Genomic DNA, 19,111 nt, shown 5'->3' with positions numbered 1-19,111 from the left:
AATTTTTCACTCTTTGGCAGCATGCAATAGGTAGTGTATAATGACCTTTTCTCTGTTTGGAACAGGGATTAGAATAATATATTTGACCCTTTTTACTCACCTGGGAGTGATGCTAGTCTCCATGTTCAATGAAGTAAAATATGTCTCTAGTGTCCAAAGGTTAAGGCCATGACTTTAAACTATTTAACACAAGCTATCAGGCTGATTCACCTCAGTCAGACTCTACAGAGTGGCTGGTTTTAGTTTTTCTATTTTCTTTTTTTTCTTTTTTTCTCTTTTCTATTAGGCTGCATTATATATACTTCATCACAACTATTTCTTATCCACAATGCAATTAAGGGAAATATTTTGCATTACAAACAAAGCAAGTTAACCTGGTCACATTGTGCATTATAACAAAATTTATGGCTGCATAAATGGCAGTGTAAACTTACAGAAAGACTGGTAATTATAGTGCCATTGATGGTCTTTGTTGCTTTAATTCTGAAGCAGCCAGAATGATTAAACTGAATCTTAATCGACTTCTCCATTAAAAATGCTGGCAGAGAAGCTCCCTTAACCTTTCTCATTGATTGAACACAACAATCACCATTCAATTATAATGCAAAAGGACATTTGTTATAATGTACGAAAGATGCATGAGCCATTTCCTTTTACTCAAGACAATCAATGAGATGACTCCTACCTCAAAGAAGGTAAGGTGAAGTTACTGTACCTGGAAGAGCATTAAAGTCAAAGCAGAACTCAAATAACTGCAAACACTACAGTTTTCAGGGAATGGCAGATTACCTAAGTGAAAATAAAGCAAGCAGTTCCTTGCTCTATGAAAAATAAATATCGTCTATAAAAGAGAGATAAGAATAGAGAATTGCAAGTAAATTCCTATTTTATAAAACTAAGTGAAACTCTTATGTGAAAGTAACTAGAAGTCAGGCATGGATGTTTAGTTTTAATGATTTTTTAGTATCTTAATTTGTTGCTTAGGAGGAATACTTTGTGTATTTAAGTGGTTACAACTGAGAATTAATAGAGCACAGGAATCACAGAATCACAGAATGGGTTGGAAAGGACCACAGTGGGTCATCTTGTCCAACCTCCCTGCTCAAGCACGGTCATCCTAGACACTATTGCCCAGGGTTGCATCCAGATGGTTCTTGAATATTTCCAGTCAGGGAGACTCTACAACCTCTACAACCTCTCTAGACAATCTGTCCTAGTCCATGGGCAGTTGCACAGCAAAGTTCCTCCTCATATTCAGGGGGAACAACCTGTGCATCAGTTTCTGCCTTTTGTCCTATTGCTTTTCACCACTGAGAAGAGTCTGGCGCCATCCTCTTGACACCCTCCCTACAGATAGTTAATCCCCTGTCTCTACCAGGCCCAGCTCTCTCAGCCTTTCCTCATAGGAGTTTTTCAATTATCTTGCACTCTGCTGGACATGCTTTAGGTGCTCCTGTACTGGGGAGTCCAGATTGGACACAGCACTCCAGGTGAGGCCTCACCAGGGCTGAGCAGAGGGGCAGGATCACCTCCATTGACGTGCTGGCAATGCTCTTCCTAATGCACCCCTGGATACCTTTGTCCTCCTTGGCCCCCAGGGCACTCTGCTGGCTTATGGATGGCTTGCTGTCCACCCGGACTGCCAGATCCTTCTCTGCAGAGCTGCTTTCCAATGGATCAGTCCCCAGGCTGTGCTGGTTCATAGGGTTATTCTTCCCCAGGTGCAGGATGCTGCATCTGCCTTTGTTGAATTTCAGACAGCTGCTCTCCACCTATGTCTCCAGCCTGCCAAGATCTCTCTGAAAGGCCCTCTGGCCCATTCCTCCCAGCTTTGTGTCACCATTGCACTTGCTGAGGAGTCATCTGTCCCTTTATCCAAGCCATTGATGGGAAAGTCAAACAGTTCTGGGCCAAGTATTGAACCTTGGGGGCCACCACTGGTGACAGGCCTCCAGTTAGATGTTGTGTCACTGTTTATGACCATTTGAGATCCTCTGTAGTATCACATGCTGAATATAAACATTGCAATTACTAAGAAACAACACTGCTTCTGCACTTGGAAGCTAAGACACAATATTTCAGAAAGCTTGTGGTTTTCACTGGAACAATTGCCTTCATTAGATCTTTTTTTGCCTCAAGTGAACTAGAAGAAAATGGACACTAGATAGCACCTCAAACACATTTGGGACAATTGCTCTTAAAGAGGTTTTATAAGTTTTCCAGTGAGATCAACTTTTTAAATCTGGCATATGCTATTCTAAAGATGTTTTTCACTTCCTTTCAAAAAAGGTGTAATTTCGGAGTTGGTGTGGAAGCTCTTATGCCATTTTTTGATATCATTGAGAGCCATGGTGGATAGAAAGAGGAGCACTCAGGCTACTGGGGAGCACTCATTACTACTGCTAATGCCAGTGGCAGAGGTGGAGTTGCCTCTGCTTCAGATTGCACCAAGTCAGATCAGCCCCATAGCTGCTGGAACTCATCAGAATGACCTCCACTATCAAAGCAAAATGTGCAGGAGCTGGGGGCTCAATACTATGTTTTCATCTGTAGTCCCTAAACTGTTGGGGTTGTGTTCATCATTAGATTTCATGTGGGAGAAATCCATTCAAATACTTCCTTTCTCCTCTTGATCATTTTGCAGCATTTCTTTGCCTTCTCCAGCAAGTCTTTGTGCTCAGTGTTTGATGGACAGGGTGAGTACTATTTCAAAGTTATCCATACACTGTTCATTGTTTTCTATTTTGCTGTTCTGTCATTGAGATACAGTTCAACATCCATTTTCTGAGAGATGTTGATGCTGCCATTGGATTTTAAAAGCCCCATAATACAGTACTCATTCTCTGAATCCTTATGTGCATTTCCCTGTAGAAATCACCATATGTTGTTATCTGCCTGGGAAATTATTTCTTCTCCTGTTTAGCCTTTTTTTTCATTACTCCAGCTTGTTCTTTAATGTAAAACACATCTTTTTTTACAGGCTGTTAAGTCAATTGATAGGTATCTGTAATGTTCACCAGAATCAAGAACAGACAAAGGTTTGGAGAGCTGGGAAAACTATCCTGTATAATCTAAAACCCTGAAGAATTACTCTAAAACTTGTGACACTCACTCTTCTAATCTAAAATTACTAATAAAGAAACCAAAATAACAACAGGAAATTAAGGCAAAGGAAATATGCTGTAATGGTTTTGGACTGGATTATCCAGGGAATGTTGGTTTTCCTGTATCTTTTTAGCCTTACAGGACAGATCCCATATCCTACTATTTCTTATAGATTGATAAGCAGTTTTCTGACATCACATCAAATAATTGTTAATAACAACCAGGAGATGAGTACTTTCTGCTTGAATATCATAGTTCTGCTTATAAGAAATACTCTCCTCCAAATTTTCTGTGATGTTGTGATGACCACATTTATGGCATAAATTCCTGTATAAGATACAAATGTGTTCTTGATAACTGACATGGCAAGAAACATTAATTTTGAATTTTTCTAAATTTCTGTCAGCTCCTATAAAATTTTATTGTGAAGAACATAATTTTCTCAGTGTTGTTGACTATATTTGTAAATTCAAAATATAAATAAAAATCAAATCAAATCAATTTTTCTGAATGATGGAAAGTTGAATATTTACTCCCAACATAAAATATTGTACAAGACAACGTACTGTGATTGCACTGTAATTTACAATACCTAATATGCTGAAACTCTGGACATATCTAAAATCCATGTAGTACTTCAGCAGAGCCCTATTCCCACTATTAAGGCGGTTTTATCAAGCTCCTCCTCCTCAAGCTTTACATACTCTTACATAGGATGTGAGAAATTGAGAAATATGAGATGTGAACTCCCCTTCTCCATTGTGGAATATTTATTCCCTTTAAAGCAGTAGGTTCAAATACTGTTGTTCAAACTGAGGGAGACTAGAACTCTCTGTCCTTTAAGGCTGAAGGAATTGCTACTTCCAAGTGTAACAACCGTGATATCTTTGCCAGTCTCAGCCTGTCTGTTCCTTTTTTTCCACCTACTTTCCTTTCTTTCGTTTAATTTGATCATAGTCAAATAGGGAATTGATTCACTGTTTCTCACATTTGGTAATCCAAAGCAAAGTTGAGGGAACAAAAGGACTGACACAATGAAGTACAAACACTCTCAAACATATCAGCCCCTAGCAGAATAGCCCTCTGTTTTGACAAAAGCATGTCAGCTTTAGAGCAATGCAGCTGACAGCTGCTTGTTTCTGTATCTGCTGCTTTATCCACTCATTTATACAGAACCAGCTGTTGGTGTGCCATCCTTTCTTGGGAAAGAAATCTCCAGCTTTAGGGCAGAAATAGAGATCTTTCTTAGTTTTCAAATATTGATTACTGATTTTATTTGCAAGACAGTAACCAGCAAGCTCGTTGCTAGCTGACAGGCAATGATGCACAGGGAAGTGAGCTCCTTGGCTGCCATCTGTCCAGCCTGTCCTGGTTGTTCACAAGTAGCCACGGAGCCCTGAGCTGCCAGCACTACCTCTGCCCCCTCAGCAGCCCAGAGGAGAGGAAAGCTCATGAACAGGCAGCCTGCTTTTGTGGACATCTGCACAGGCAGGGTTTGGAAATGAAACTACTGGTACAAGACTGAATTTTCATCTAAAGGCATTATTTTTGCTTCTCCTAACATAGGCAATAGTGTACTTGTGGTAAAAGGCAGCCCTGTTCTGATGGAATTAAACCTCACAAAGAAAATATAACTCTTGGGGAAAGTAAATATATTTGAGGGGTTAGACAACAAATCAGAAACATGCAGCATAAATTTTATGTCAGTCAAAATTATCTCATTCCTTCATGTACCCTGTAGAATTTTACTTGCTTTCTATTGCTCAGAATGAGAATCTGTTAGTTTGATTGGTCCTGCCCAGCATTACTGACAACTGCATGTACAGCTTTATTAAATTTTACTTGGAGTCAGATCCACTGCAGAGAACTCATCTGGTGTGTCCTAAGACAGCAAAATTTCTTGACACTACAAAGGGAAAAGGAAAAGTCAAACATTTGTTTTCATAAACTGGATATCAAAAGTAATCTAAAATTCACAATGTGAAAGAGACCTCATAAAAATTATTTCCAGGTTTAAGGTGAGGTGCTTTGTAAATATAACTTGTCCTATACTGTAAAAGCTGTTACTAAGAAGTAAGTTATTCCTAGTAAATGTCATATTTTATATCCAGAGGCTTCACCTTATCCTCAATGTTATACAAGCTTTTATTTTATTTTTTTTTTTGTAAGTAGGTTTCTCTTGTCCATTGTAACAGAAAGCAAACACACTGAAAAGTGTTGTCACAGAGAACTAAGGTTAATATGGTGGTGACTAAATTCAACTGTTCAAGCACTTTAGCAGTGCTCACTGACAGACAAATTGTAGGATATTCATGTGAATATCCTATCCTATTCATGATATTCATTGGGACCAAAAATACTGAGCTGGAAGTCTTGCTAGAATAGTCTTTCAAACTACTTGGAGTGTCTACATTCTACTTGGGCCAAAATTTAATGTGATAGATGCGCTTATGGTATGTTGGTACTCCTGTTTTCTTTCCTTGCGGGCTGTAAATATTCATGTGGAAAAGAAAAAAATAAGCGAAGCTGTTAAGAAATTCACATATGTTTCAATCGCTAAATATAAATTTTGGGAAATTTTATTGCTCCCATGTCCCTTCTCCCCTTCTTTGGGATATGACAATAATGCAAAACTAAAACGTAACCCTTAATATAACATTTGTGTATTTAATGTCTATAATACACCATTGAAATATCCTTAGGATCTTCCAGTTTGTTACATTTAGTACTAGAATATACTAGTAATAAACTGCTGAAAATGTCTGAATGAGAGCTAAAGAGAACCAAGAGTGAAATTATATGACATAATTTTTTTAAGTTGAAGAAATTTAACAGAAAGGTGTTTCAGTTTTACTTTAAACAAAGACAGGTTTCATATGCAAGTAGAATTTATTGGAATTTCTGCCAGTTAATCTACAAATATAATGTTCTTACCTTCCTATCACAAGAAACAAGAAGAAGAATGTAATTTCTGAATTTTCATCTTACTTATTTGGGCATAGCTTTATCTCTACTGAGATCCCTGGCTATCATTAGCACCTAGAAGCAAATTATTTATTAGCTAGTGAAAACAAAAGAAGCAGAAGTATACAAATGTCTTGAATAATTTAAGGAAATATTGCAAAAAAATGAATTACGGTAAAACTAAAACAAATACACATTGCCTGCGCTGAGACTATATTTTCACTCAGTCGCCCATAAGTGACTGAAATATAACACAGAAATATCTGAGTTAATTTTAAAAAAGCTTAGTTAATAATGATAACAACCCAGGATTTCATGAAGACTGAGAAGAAGAGCAAATTAAACTTGAAGATTTCTAGTTTATTGTGGTTAGCTGCCACTGGCACTCAGGGTAGCTGGTGTGAGGTAGCCAGAACTCTGTGCTAGTCCCACCTCTGTTATTTGCTGTCTGCTGCTACGCCATTTAATCTGTTTATGAGTGGATAACATGAGGGGAATAAGGCCTCCAAAGAAGAATAAAAATGAGTGATCCAAAGTGACTAAAAAAAAAAAAAAAAAGAGAAGGGAAATGAATTGATATCCTCATTTATGACCGTACTAATCTTAAAACTGAATGTGATGTCAAAGAAAATTGTTAAGGAGTATCACATTGATGGTTTGACTGAAGAAAACAATGTCACACATAAAAATTGCCTCTGTGGGAAGACCATGTAGAGAAGAAAGGTGCAATTTTCGTTTGCAGTTAGGTAGAAAGAGTTTGAGTGAGTCTGAAAATCATCTAGAGCTCTCCTCAAATTCTAGGAAATAAAAATCTTCCAAACAGAAATGGGAATGGGAAAAAAGGAGAGGGGGCAGAAAAGCAAATTCTGAAGGAGGCAATATTTTACAGGAAGAATATCTTGTCTGGATAAAGTGTGGAGCACTGTTTGAGATAAAGTTATTAGCCTTCAGTAGGGCATCCCTTCTGCACAGGGCTGACATTGCAGTCTGGTTATACTGTTGCAATGCACTGTAATCCAACCAGTGAGAGATCATTATTTGTCTATTAACTAGAACCAGACAAAGAAAAGATATCTATATAGAAAACATATCTATACATCTTAGAACTCCTTAACTATCACTTTGAAACACAAATTATTTTATCATGCTTACAGGCAGAAAAAGTTTCATCATTTGTGATAAAGTAGAATGGCAATTGGTTGAGATAAAGTGGAGTGCAATAAAATAAAATGTATTAGATCCATGTACAGGCTCCTTTATTATAGCATGTATTAAATCATTATTGAAGAGCCGTTCAAGAAAAGTGCATAAGAAACACCTGCACTGCACTTATTAAAACACACTTTTGCCTCTAACTCACAAAATTATTCAACCAACCTGAGACATTGTGGTTATCTTAGTTGACTTTTAAGTCTCACTTCAGCCTCCAAACTCCTTTTATAGGAGTTTCTTTTTCTTTAATAAAACAGTTGTTTTTACTAACAACTAATCATTTTTCATAAGAACATCAACATGTGTGTGGCATTCTATAGAGAAAATGTCGTGGTGGTAATTGAGTAATATTATACCAGACAATAGTCACATAAGACCAGTTGAAGCTATTTGAGAAATTAAAAAAACTCTGTTGCAGTACCATTTTACACCTCATTGCTAGGGGAAAATAAAAAAAAATATTTGTAAATAAATTGCCAAATATTCAATAATATGTGTGCTTTAACTGGTTCGTGAATGAGGCCTCTAATTCAGGTGCTGGATTCATCATGACCACAAAATTTAGCTTATAGTGCAAAACTTCTGGATACTGTTTATGAGCTATGAAGTTTTTATGTGAACTGTACTGTCATTGTTATCAAGAACAACAATTTAATGCAGCAGAAGATAGATTAGATATTTCTCTGTAGTGGTGATACAAGAACACTGTCAATTTAGAGTGATGTAAACATTTGTTCAAATTTAAAACAAAAAGTACCTATTCTAACTTTCACTGCAATCAAAGCTACTCATATATTACATTTCTGATTAAATGTATCTCAACATGATGTAGAATCCATTAAAAGTCACACAGAGAGGTTTATGGAAGTGGATAAACGTTAATAATTGCATGTGTCTTAATCAGATAGTCATTGGGGTCAGGTTGATAATGCTGAACATTGGATAGAAAAGTTGCATTTCTGTCATGTCAGGTAGTACTTTAAAAGTACGAAACAAGAAAATTTTCAAGTTTTGACTCAGTATCTACTTCTTCAAGTAAGCGACTCAAGCAATGTCATAATTCACATAGTTGGTTTTGCTCATGTGCTCACACTGAAGTATACTATATTCCCATTTTCTCCTGAAGGTCTCCAGGTATCATACCCACTCTGTTGCTGAAGCTCTCTGATTTCTGCATGCCTTTATTTCTGATTTTGTGGGCAAAATATGGGTGTTTGTTTTACTAAAAGATAAGGTTTACCCTAAATTTGTATTTTGGTTCTTGTTCTAAGAAAAAAATGTTCCTGGAACCCTAGGTTACAGGAGGGAAAACAACATATTTATCTCCTTGTTCTGCCTTATGGATAGGTAAGGTGTTTCAGAGAAAGTAGCTTGTCAACCTGAGGGGGAAAACAAAGGAAAAAAAAAGATATGGCATGGTTAATATTTAAACACTAAAATGCTGAAGATGAAACTGCCTGCTCCATACCCACTGTCTGTGTATACATCTGTACTGTATTGCAGTCTCCAGCTGTGTAACAATTGAACTTTATAAAGATCCTAATTCTGTTATTTACTTAATTTCTTTCTTCCTCTATTTTAACTTCTAATTATGGATTATTTTAACTTACTTATAATTACGGATAAAATGACTGACTGCAAACCATTCCTTTGACTGCACACCTTGTAGCTCATATGTGCATTATAGTACTCACAGGAGCTGACTGCTTGTACTGAAATGTTGCTAAAATGTCTATGGACTACTTCTGCTTAACTCAGAATGTTTATTGAAACAAAATTGGTGAAGAACTTTATATGCTGATACCTTTCAGCCAGACTTTAACTTCAAACAAATTCCCACTTATTTTTCTATCATTAAAATTTGGCCCTTGGAAGAGTTCTCCTGCCCTTCTCTTTCAATTCTATCAGTAGTGTTACTCTGTCTTTCTAGCCGGAGATCTCACCTAACTGTCTGTGTTTTCTAGAAACATTTTGAGGAAGTTAACTGAAGGCTACAAAATGGCTATTTAAAAAAAATATAATCCTGAACCTGTAGACTTTGTACAGGCTATTTCAACCTGAAAAGTTACATTTAAAAATATCATTATTTTATTTTATACAAGGAGTATGTCTATTTCAGCATTGTGCCATCAATCCATCAAAAAATTGTCAAATGATGATGTCTGGATTCATATGTATTTAGTTAAAAGTTTATCATTTATGTTTATCCTTATTTTGTCCAGTTGCAGACTCCTTTCTTGGACTTCAGTTTTGCTAATTTACACTTTGTTTTTCCCAGACATATTCTCATTACTGCAACCATCTGGAAAAACTTCCTTTTCTATAAATGTACATAACCTCTGTGATGGAATTGATATTAACCAAGGACCTTATCTGTATTTTTAAAATAAATGCCTGCTTTGCTCAAGTCCAAAATAGCAACAAGTGACCTTGGCAGGAGAAACTCCGAAACAAACAGTTTGATTAATGGTTGAAAAATTAATCACTGGGAATAAGAAGAGGATTTTATGCCATGTTATTTCTAGAATGAGCAGCATATGCAGAACATGAGCTGTGATTTATAGAACTAGATAAATTCCTTTCGAATCAATGGGAGATTAAACTAGGATATATCTGGAAGACATTACATTAGGACATATAACATTGAACGAAGTTATTTGATATCATGCATTAATGATTAATCATTGCTTAAATAGATATTTTTTGGCATTGGACATGTTCCTCTCAATTATACCAAGACCAAATGACAGTACATCATACACACACACACACACAAAAAAAAAAATCTCTGAAACAATGGTTAACAAGAAGGTGAGGAGAAGAACTGATATTGATTCAGATAGTCACATAAATGTTTAAGATACTCAGAAGAAAGGAAGAGAAGAGAGAGAAGAAAAAAGAAAAGAAAAGAAAAGAAAAGAAAAGAAAAGAAAAGAAAAGAAAAGAAAAGAAAAGAAAAGAAAAGAAAAGAAAAGAAAAGAAAAGAAAAGAAAAGAAAAGAAAAGAAAAGAAAAGAAAAGGAGGGATTTAAATTTGGCAGGATTTTTCAACTTAAGTACTTAATACCTAAAACCTCCTAAATTTAACCAATCCTAAACCAGAAAGATTTGCCAGATCATAGAAAACATCAAGATATGTTCAAATACCCACAGACTTGGTGAATCCCAGTTTTAGGAGTGCTTCATAGAGCTCCAGCAGGGTAAGTGAGGCAGTGCTTCCTTTGCAGCCTTTGACAGTATTTCACACATAGCAATGCTAAAACTTCTTTGCAGGGACCAGGACATCATCAGTGCTTCTGTAGTACTCCAAAGCAGACACCTAAACACTGGAAACACTACAAATCTACTGCTCTTCAATGTCAACATAGGCAGTGACTCTTAAAATATAATTCTAGAATAGCCATGAATTTAAAGACAAGGATCCCACAAATGCCAATTTATAATGACATCTTTCTTAATCCATCCTTAACAATTTATGCAAATTTACAATTTAAGAATCCCTTTGGCCATTGTTTTAATCTGCAAGAAGGCAAATAAATAACTGAGACCAAATAAAAAGGAGAGCATCCCAGCCCTGGAGAATGTAACAAGTTGAATCAACAACACTTGTATCACCCTTGGCAGCTGATTATTTCATTCTACTTTTTTTCCATATTCTTCTTTTTGGCTTCCACAAGAAGACTGTAAGTAGCTGGGCTACTGGGGTATAAGCTACTATTAGGTTTCTAAATCAGTGTAGGTGGATCTCTGTGAAACTTCATCACAGTTAAAACTGTCAAGTCCATTGATGACTGTATTTAGATCCTTACTAGGAAGGAAAACACACAACAGAGTGCTGCTGCAACTGTAAATGCCAGGCTAGTGATAAATTCAGCAACAATTTAAATTTCTCTCTGAATTGTTATTGATAATTGTTAAAGTAACAAAAATGAAAACAGAGGCCAGGTTCCCTGAACTTTTAAATTTTCTGTGTAGTACCAGACAGCAAGTATCCTCCAGACAGATCAGCTGCATTGTCACTAAAATAACATGGAATCTTTCTTAAACATTAAATGGCTGTCTCTATGTGCTGGCATCTACTGTCATCAAACCCATATTGCTCATCATCAAAAGAACCTAGAGAATATCTCTGAACTATATGTAAAAACTCATTTGTTTCACCTTCCTTTAAAACTTTGTAGTAGTTCATCACTTTTCTGGTGATCTTTATTCATTACTTAAAGAAATTGAAGGTGCTGTTAGCTGACATCACACCTTGAGTTCAATAACTGAAAGAGAAAATATTTGCTCTGCAAGTAAAACATTGGAAAGAACTCACTAAGTTCGATATTATTAACATGAAAGACAAGACACTTAAAGGTTGCTTTTCTTTCCTATTCCAGCTACCCAGTGCTTAGCCTTTCCTCTGATGCATTCTACATGGTGTTTTAAAAACTAACTTCTAATTTATATAAAGTTTATTGGAGAAAGGTGGTTTTCACACTTTCATTTCTGAACATTTCATCATACAGTGTGAATAAGGAGAAATAATCTGGTTTTCATCATGTTCTGTGTTAATAGAGAAGACTCAGGTATAGCCTAGGTTACAGCTGAGATAAATCTTAAGCCAAATCCTTAATATCAGAACATTTCCAAATGCAATGAAAACATCTCAGATTGTTCTAATGCTATTTGTTTTTAGAGTGAGAAACAATTTGAAGTTTTAGATACCTAACCTGACCCACTGAGGCTGATTTGTTGTAAAACCCTGGTCTATAACCCAAGTTCTTAGTTGAACTGAAGACTACTTTTCATACTATTAGATACTGCAATTATAAAAAAAAACTCATTGAAGATAAAATTTTGCTCCTTTTTTTCCAATACAAAACTATGATGCTTTTTACATATTAAAGCTGATGAATAACAGCATCATTGTCTTCTTCCTGAAGATAGCTGTTACTCTGTGCATCCATTTATATTTGTGGAACAGATTTTCTCTCCTTATTCCAAAACACACAGTGATTAGGAGGTATTTTTAATTAAAATAATGGCTGTTGTGGTTATGTTATTGAGCAATATTTTGGGATAAATACATTCACTGTTAGAAGTGTAATTCTACTTTTCATCTTCATGCTAAGTAATATTTATATAGTTCTTCTTTAAATTGTGTAAAGTTGGATTTGATCCCAACTGCTAGAAGGTGTTGTTTTTAAAACAAGGCTAAGCAAGCAGAAAAGTTTTTATGAAGATAGAGATTTGATTACCATTCAGACAAAACAAGTTCAGCCAGGTTGGCTTGTGCAGTTATTCCAGTCTGACTCCAGTGACTTTCCACTGTGTTGACCTTTTAAAGAGGGACTGTATTTTGTTACAACCTATAGTGCTTTTGAAAGGAAGAAATACTTAGGGTGGCAGGATACAGTGCAGGTCACAATGGTTAATAACATGCATTCAGCAATCTCTTATAGACATCTGCATTAGAGCCAATTTATTAACAGTCACAACAGAGTTTATTAGAGATAAAGAAAAGCATTAGCAATCACACCCCTGTGAGGTTGTCTCTTGTGCAACACCAGTCTCTAGAAATGTTCAGAATATTCAATTTAGTAACTTCCTTTTTGAAAGACAGCATGCTAAAGCAGTGACACAGGAATTCATATAAATCTCTACTGGGTCAAAGATTATGCAATGAGTCGTACTTGTAACATTATTTTGGCATTTTCATAATAGTCCAAAATCTCTGTTTCAACAGAAAAACAGCCTGCAGAATACTGCAGATCCCTCTATTAATATATCAACATATAGAGAAACTACGTGGACACAGACAACTGGGCAAACCAAATATACATAACTCAGTGGATGCTGAAAAAAACTTCAGCAATGTTACTTTCAAAAATAATGAAGTGAGTCTCACAATATACCACTTGAAAAAAGCCCAAACCATTTAAAACCAAGAACGTTAAGTTGCCTGTCAAGGGTGCAGAAAGCCACCTGTGCCAGCTTCTCATCTGTTTGAGATTAATCACTACAATTGTCAGGGTCTAATCTTACCAGATATTGCAATGGAGCATCAGACAGCACATACTATCTTAGGGTGATTCAAAAGGACTTCTTTGCCTGGAAAAAGCCATTCTAATGTAAAACAATAACTGGGTGGGGTTTTTTGTCAGAGTCCAAATGAAAACTACAGAGAATTATGCCATTGTACTCTTTGATAAGTTCAAACTGACAGAATAAAAGATAAATTTCAATAATGATTACTGCAAGGATCTCACCCAGAGGTAAAAAGACATAGAAGAGATGAATCCATGATTTTCTTTTCATCTGTCAACTACTGCCTTTTCTTCCCACCTGGCCTTTCAAAAGTCTGTGGCAAACAATGCTTTCCTAACTCATTGCTTTGACCTTGCCATTGATTTGTTGGCCTGTTGAATTCTCTTCAGTTAGATGAATTGCACAAGGCCCAGAAGCCCTGAGAACACATAAGAACTGCACTGTTAGTGCTAAAGAAATATAAACGAGGGACTTGACTGGATTTTATCTTTCTAATTTAGGCATTTAAGATCTAAACTTGTTATGTCTACCTTGGTCACCTGTCATGATCAAAGGAGAGAAACTATGCTGAAACAGGATCTCATATTTTAGACGTTACTTCAAAATATCTTGTTGACTAAATTTGCTAATTTCTCACAATTTACTGGAAACCAGAATACACCCCTTTATTACAGGTGTTTGCACTTAGTTGTCTTTATAGTCTCTTCTCTCAAAGAGCTCATAACATATGCACCACCCCCAAAAAAGTAAAGAGGATACACTAAGGGAATGAATGGAGGAACACAAGATGACTTTCTAGAATGAAAATCACTTCAGGTGCACATTGCCCACTTTTGAACACTTTTATTTCTTTTATTCTGCTAGTAATATTTCCTGAAGAGATGGCAGGTTGTTCCGTCAGTTACATAATAACATTTATTTCCAATGACTAGCTGGATAGGTGGGGTGATGGTTTGATAGGTTCTTTTTTTCTGGAATTTGGGATCACAACTGACTACTGTCCATATGTCTTTGTGAATAGTCGTTATTGCATAACTTACTAATTAGGTGTACAGTAGATGCTATCTATGCAATTCTGGTACTTGTTTCTTTCTGATTTGACAGGCTTGTGACTTTCAAAGTTCTTCCATTTTTCCCTTAAACAAAGCTTCCATATTTTGATATTTAATATTTCACATTTACAGCATACTGTATCCAATCACTGGTCTAAAACTTCCTTAGCATCTGACTGTAAGGGACCATTTCTGGTCTCAGTCATGCCAGTTTTAGTAGAATGTTGATATTGCTTTTCCCCCTACATGTTGATTTTAATGGGTTAACACTACTAATATCTAAGTTTGTTTTCTCTTGGATTCTTATTGTTGATACTTGCCTCTCCATAATCCTTTGCATCTTTCTCTTCACTGTCTGTGTTTCATTTGTTTTGCTGCTTCCTAGAAAATCCAGTTGTATTTCTCCTGTCAGCTTTCTTCATCTCTGTGTGAATTTCTTGTAACTCTTTCATTATCAACAGAGGCACAAGCTCTAGGGTTGGTTTAAAAGTTTGTTCAGGAATGTTGCATGATCCAGTAGACTGTATGAAATAGTCTTTCTTTCTTTCTTTCTTTCTTTCTTTCTTTCTTTCTTTCTTTCTTTCTTTCTTTCTTTCTTTCTTTCTTTCTTTCTTTCTTTCTTTCTTTCTTTTCTTTCTCTCTCTCTCTCTCTCTCTCTCTTTCTTTTATGTTTATCATGACTTGACCATGTTGTTTCTGCATAAAATCACAGAAGTAGTGAGTAAGTCAGATGGGGACTGCTGAGTTGTTCTATACATTTGTGACACCACTTCTTTTCTGTATCAACCTTTATTTGCATATTTAGAGCCATGTCTTGCATCCTGCTGACTTTAATTGCTCCTGGTTGACGGTGGTACAAAAAGACTTGTTCAGCTCTCACTGCCATGGTTTGCTGTGGGTGCATAGACCTTTGCATATCTAGAGAGCAAATAAAACTTCATACCCTCACAGATCCTTTTACTGAAATCCTTGTTCTTCCTGTCTTCTGAGTTTTTTATAAGCTGCAATGTTGCCATGAAATCAGAGGAAAATGTTAATTGTTCCTTGAGAGCAAGTCATGAATATCAATAAAATATCCATGGTAAGCTCTAGATAATTTTTTATGTGGTTCATCAATAAAAAGTTGTTCCAGTCCACAACAGTACAGCACAACCACCTACAATCTGTCTACTGCCTTTTTGAGTTTGTATAGGCAAGAAACAAATTTAGATCAATACCCACCACTTGGCATCAATATTCCAATTTCTATCAAGACATCAGCAGTAAGAATCTTACTGTGCAGAGCTTTCAAAATATTCTCTCCAAAAGCACTATTGACAAAAGAGTGGGACACAACAAGAATTCAAATGAAGCTGAATAAATACTTGCATTGAAAGTTTGTTATCAAGAATGTATTATTTCAAACAATAAGCAAAAGAAACAAAAATATGTTTGGCCAACCACCTTAGCAAGTTTTGTGGTTGTATCATTAATTTGTGTGCCTTGGGTGCGGCAGTGCTAAACATGTAGAAAGGCACTAGGTCTTACAATTCTGGAAATGGGATACCCAACTTGTGTCATTGTTAGATTGTCTAATTTTTGCATGGACATTTTGTCTGTTTTAAAGGACTACAAATTCAGCATTTAGCACAATGCCTATTGTGACTGGGATTTTCCAAATTTTGTGTGTTCTAGTTCTAGCTTGTTTAAAAAAAGAAAAAGGTCAAGGACTTCTGGGCACCAAGAGGAAGAGATTAGATGAGCTAAGAACAGAGTAGCATCAGAGAATTAAAAGAGTTTGAGTTTCACAATTATCCATTAGGCTATGCTGAGGATGCTGGTTGAGTAGGCAGATTGACTGGATTTTAAAATAATTTCCTGAGGTACGTGTGCTGAGATAAATACATTTTGTTACTGTAGAAATGCAAATTGAAATGAAGAAATAAATCCTACAAAGGCTTGAGCAGTGGCAAATTGCAGTCATTAGCCCGACGTCATTCCTTTGTGCTTCCTTGTTCTAAGCTTTCTTATGATCATCATTATTTAAATTTCATGTTGTGCATTGCTAAGGGGCATCACTTTGCAACACTTATAACTATAAATATCTGCTGTTGTATGTTTTAAGATACTTTTTAACCTTATTTTTTTCCTCTTTATGCAGAAAAACTACAGGTGTGTAAGACATTATAAGAACAGGAATAAAGCTGTTGTAACAGGGAGGGGAGTACCACCATACCACCATTCTGAGGTTATCATGTATTTATTTTAATGAGCACTTCTAATGTTAGGAGTTCCTTACCTGGATTTCTTCTATATGTGGGAGTGTTCTCTGTTTAAAAATCAAAGCAGTGTATAGTCAGATGGTAAAGAGCTGAAGTCTGCATATTACAGGCCTGATTCATTTGTACTGTTCCAACCCATGCTCCAGGGTTCCAACAAGAGAACTAACCACAATTGACCTTGTGAGAGTAAAAGCTTTTAAATTGCAATGCTTGGCAGGCAGGTGTGAATCTATGGGGTAGCTATACAAACAATTACTCAGCTTCCCAGTTTGGTGGTTGTGTTATGATCACTTAGTAAGACTGCTTGGGCCCCTGGTGTCTCCTTTTAAGCTTGGATCTTTGGAGCAAAACAGATTTATATTTTTTTTCATGGCAGTGTCTCTGCATTTGTGTATTCCATTAGTCTATCCAAAGTATGGACACATACCCCAGCTCCCTAATAGTTTTCTGTCTCAGAAAAATTAAGTACGGGGAGCAACAGAGTCCCTTCCCTAGCCCTTCCCTGCTCGACCAGCACAGTGGAATTTCAAATACTTATTTTAAATATAATATTTGTAGAAAAATGCCTTTAAGTAGATGGAGGAAGACACTAGAGACCAGAACAGGATGAACTGCTAAATTAAATAAAGCTTCTGGGTTTAGAGAATGTAAATCAACAGCTTGTTGCAAGAACATTCCTCAAGTCAGCAATTTTGTGCTTGCCTACATCTCTTATTCTCCACTGTTGCTTCTAAGCCATTTCTAAACTTTTTACTAATTATATAATTCTTCTAATCTTAAACACATTTTTTTATTCCCAAATTTTATAGTATTCTCAACTCCTTGTATTATCATCATATACACTGATGATGGCATTTATCTCATTCATCTTAGGCATGTACAGTTTAGTTGCTTAAGTCTAAACTGATCAGTTTACAGTCCATGGAGAATAATGGAAGCCAGAATTAGTAACTTAGGCCAGTGCTATATGTAGATCTAACAAGATCTTTGTCTGCTCCTGAGGACTCTGTTAGTGACTGCATTTATTCTGTCATTGTCTTTCAGGAGAATTCAGTCATTCACATTTCTCATGGGTAGACTCACTTAAAGCAGCTGGTTTTCATCCACAATGCACTTTGTAACAGGTGACCCCTATCCCCGTCTATTACCCCCACGAAACTAGAACATTATTGTTGTATTTTTGTTTCATCTATTTCAAAGAGTTTGAAATTATGTGAAACTTGTGTTGCAGGTTACTATGATGATGTATTTATAACACAAAACTGAGGGTACATTTCATACCCTGAGGCCTGACTGGAGGATGTAAAGCAGTGTTTGAGAAAAAGTTTTGGAGTTGTGTATGGCAGAGAAGGGCAAGGCTGGCTCAGTTTTGCCTATCCTATCTTTTGGGAATGACTACTGGAACAAACCATCAACAAAACCAAGCCTGTTTTATTTTGGGGGGAACAAAGAAACCAATCAAACAGACTAGGAGTGAAGCAATAAATAGGCTATGGAACTGAGAATGAACTAAGAAACTAAGTTAATTTATTGTGTACATTTATTTAAAGAAAATAAATTTTAAGTGTCTAAGGTAGAGTTAGGCAAATCCCATTCTTGATTTCTTATCTACTTTCACAGGATGAGAAGACATAAACTTCCTTTAGTCTAGATAAATCTTCATCAGTAAGAGCACCAATAGCAGCACCTTCAGCGTTATACTTTTATGCTGTTAATTCTGGGGTTTGATTCTACATTTAGCAATGTGATGCACGTTTGTACCTTGTGAAAAAATGTTGGAGGGATGTAAATATTCTTGTGGACAAATAAGTTGAGGTAGTATTTTGGGATTGTGAGGACCAAACTGGTCATCTATGTCCAAAAATTTACTGGCAAAATTTTTTCTTTATTTTTCATTCCATTTTCATTTAAGCCCAATAGGAAACCTTAGACTTCCTAGGTAACATGAAAAGACTTATTACTTGAACTATTTAATACTTTAAATAATGATATCATGTTTAAATAATTTGGGTGTTTTTAAAATATTATCCATGGTTTTTGACCCAGAGGTTAGACACAATGCCTGTAAAAATCAGAAAATTAAAAGAGCTGGTTTTCTAAGAGCCACACCAGCACTCTTAAGAATAATTTTTTTATTTTTTTTTTTTTTTTTACATTTGCATCCAGTCGTTCCTGCATGTCCTGGCATATACAGAGATATAATGCTGTACACAAAGATAAAATTCAGATAATGTCTTAACATCCTGAGCTGCTATTTTGTTTCACCACTATCTGAATAGTCATTATTTATTTTCTAGTTCCGTACTTCTGACAAATTTCTGCTTGATGGGTGCCTTTAGGGTATAGATTTATAATTTTCACTCTCTTGATGAAAATAACTTTCTCATATTGAATGAGGTTGTGATTGCTTTACTTTTCTAAGTATTTCCTCTCATAAGAGGTAACTCACATGGCTTGGCCCATAAATGCTAACCATATATTCATT

General features: G+C 35.9%; 1 long non-coding RNA gene across 5 annotated transcripts in view; it reads left to right on the top strand.

Moving 5' to 3' along the window:
• Positions 1-19,111, top strand: part of LOC135293920 (uncharacterized) — a 190,021-nt gene that overhangs the window by 16,398 nt on the left and 154,512 nt on the right. Inside the window, exon 4 of one of the 5 annotated variants that reach the window (XR_010356030.1) lies at positions 9,560-10,085. The exons of the other annotated variants lie outside the window; for them this stretch is intronic. This is a non-coding gene — a long non-coding RNA (uncharacterized LOC135293920). Of the gene's footprint in view, positions 1-9,559; positions 10,086-19,111 lie in introns of those variants that run through there. 5 annotated transcript variants of the gene reach the window in all.

The sequence above is a fragment of the Passer domesticus genome, chromosome 2 (genome assembly GCF_036417665.1).
Source record: "Passer domesticus isolate bPasDom1 chromosome 2, bPasDom1.hap1, whole genome shotgun sequence".
Classification (NCBI taxonomy): Eukaryota; Metazoa; Chordata; class Aves; order Passeriformes; family Passeridae; genus Passer; species Passer domesticus.
This window is presented reverse-complemented; position numbering and strand designations above follow the sequence as displayed.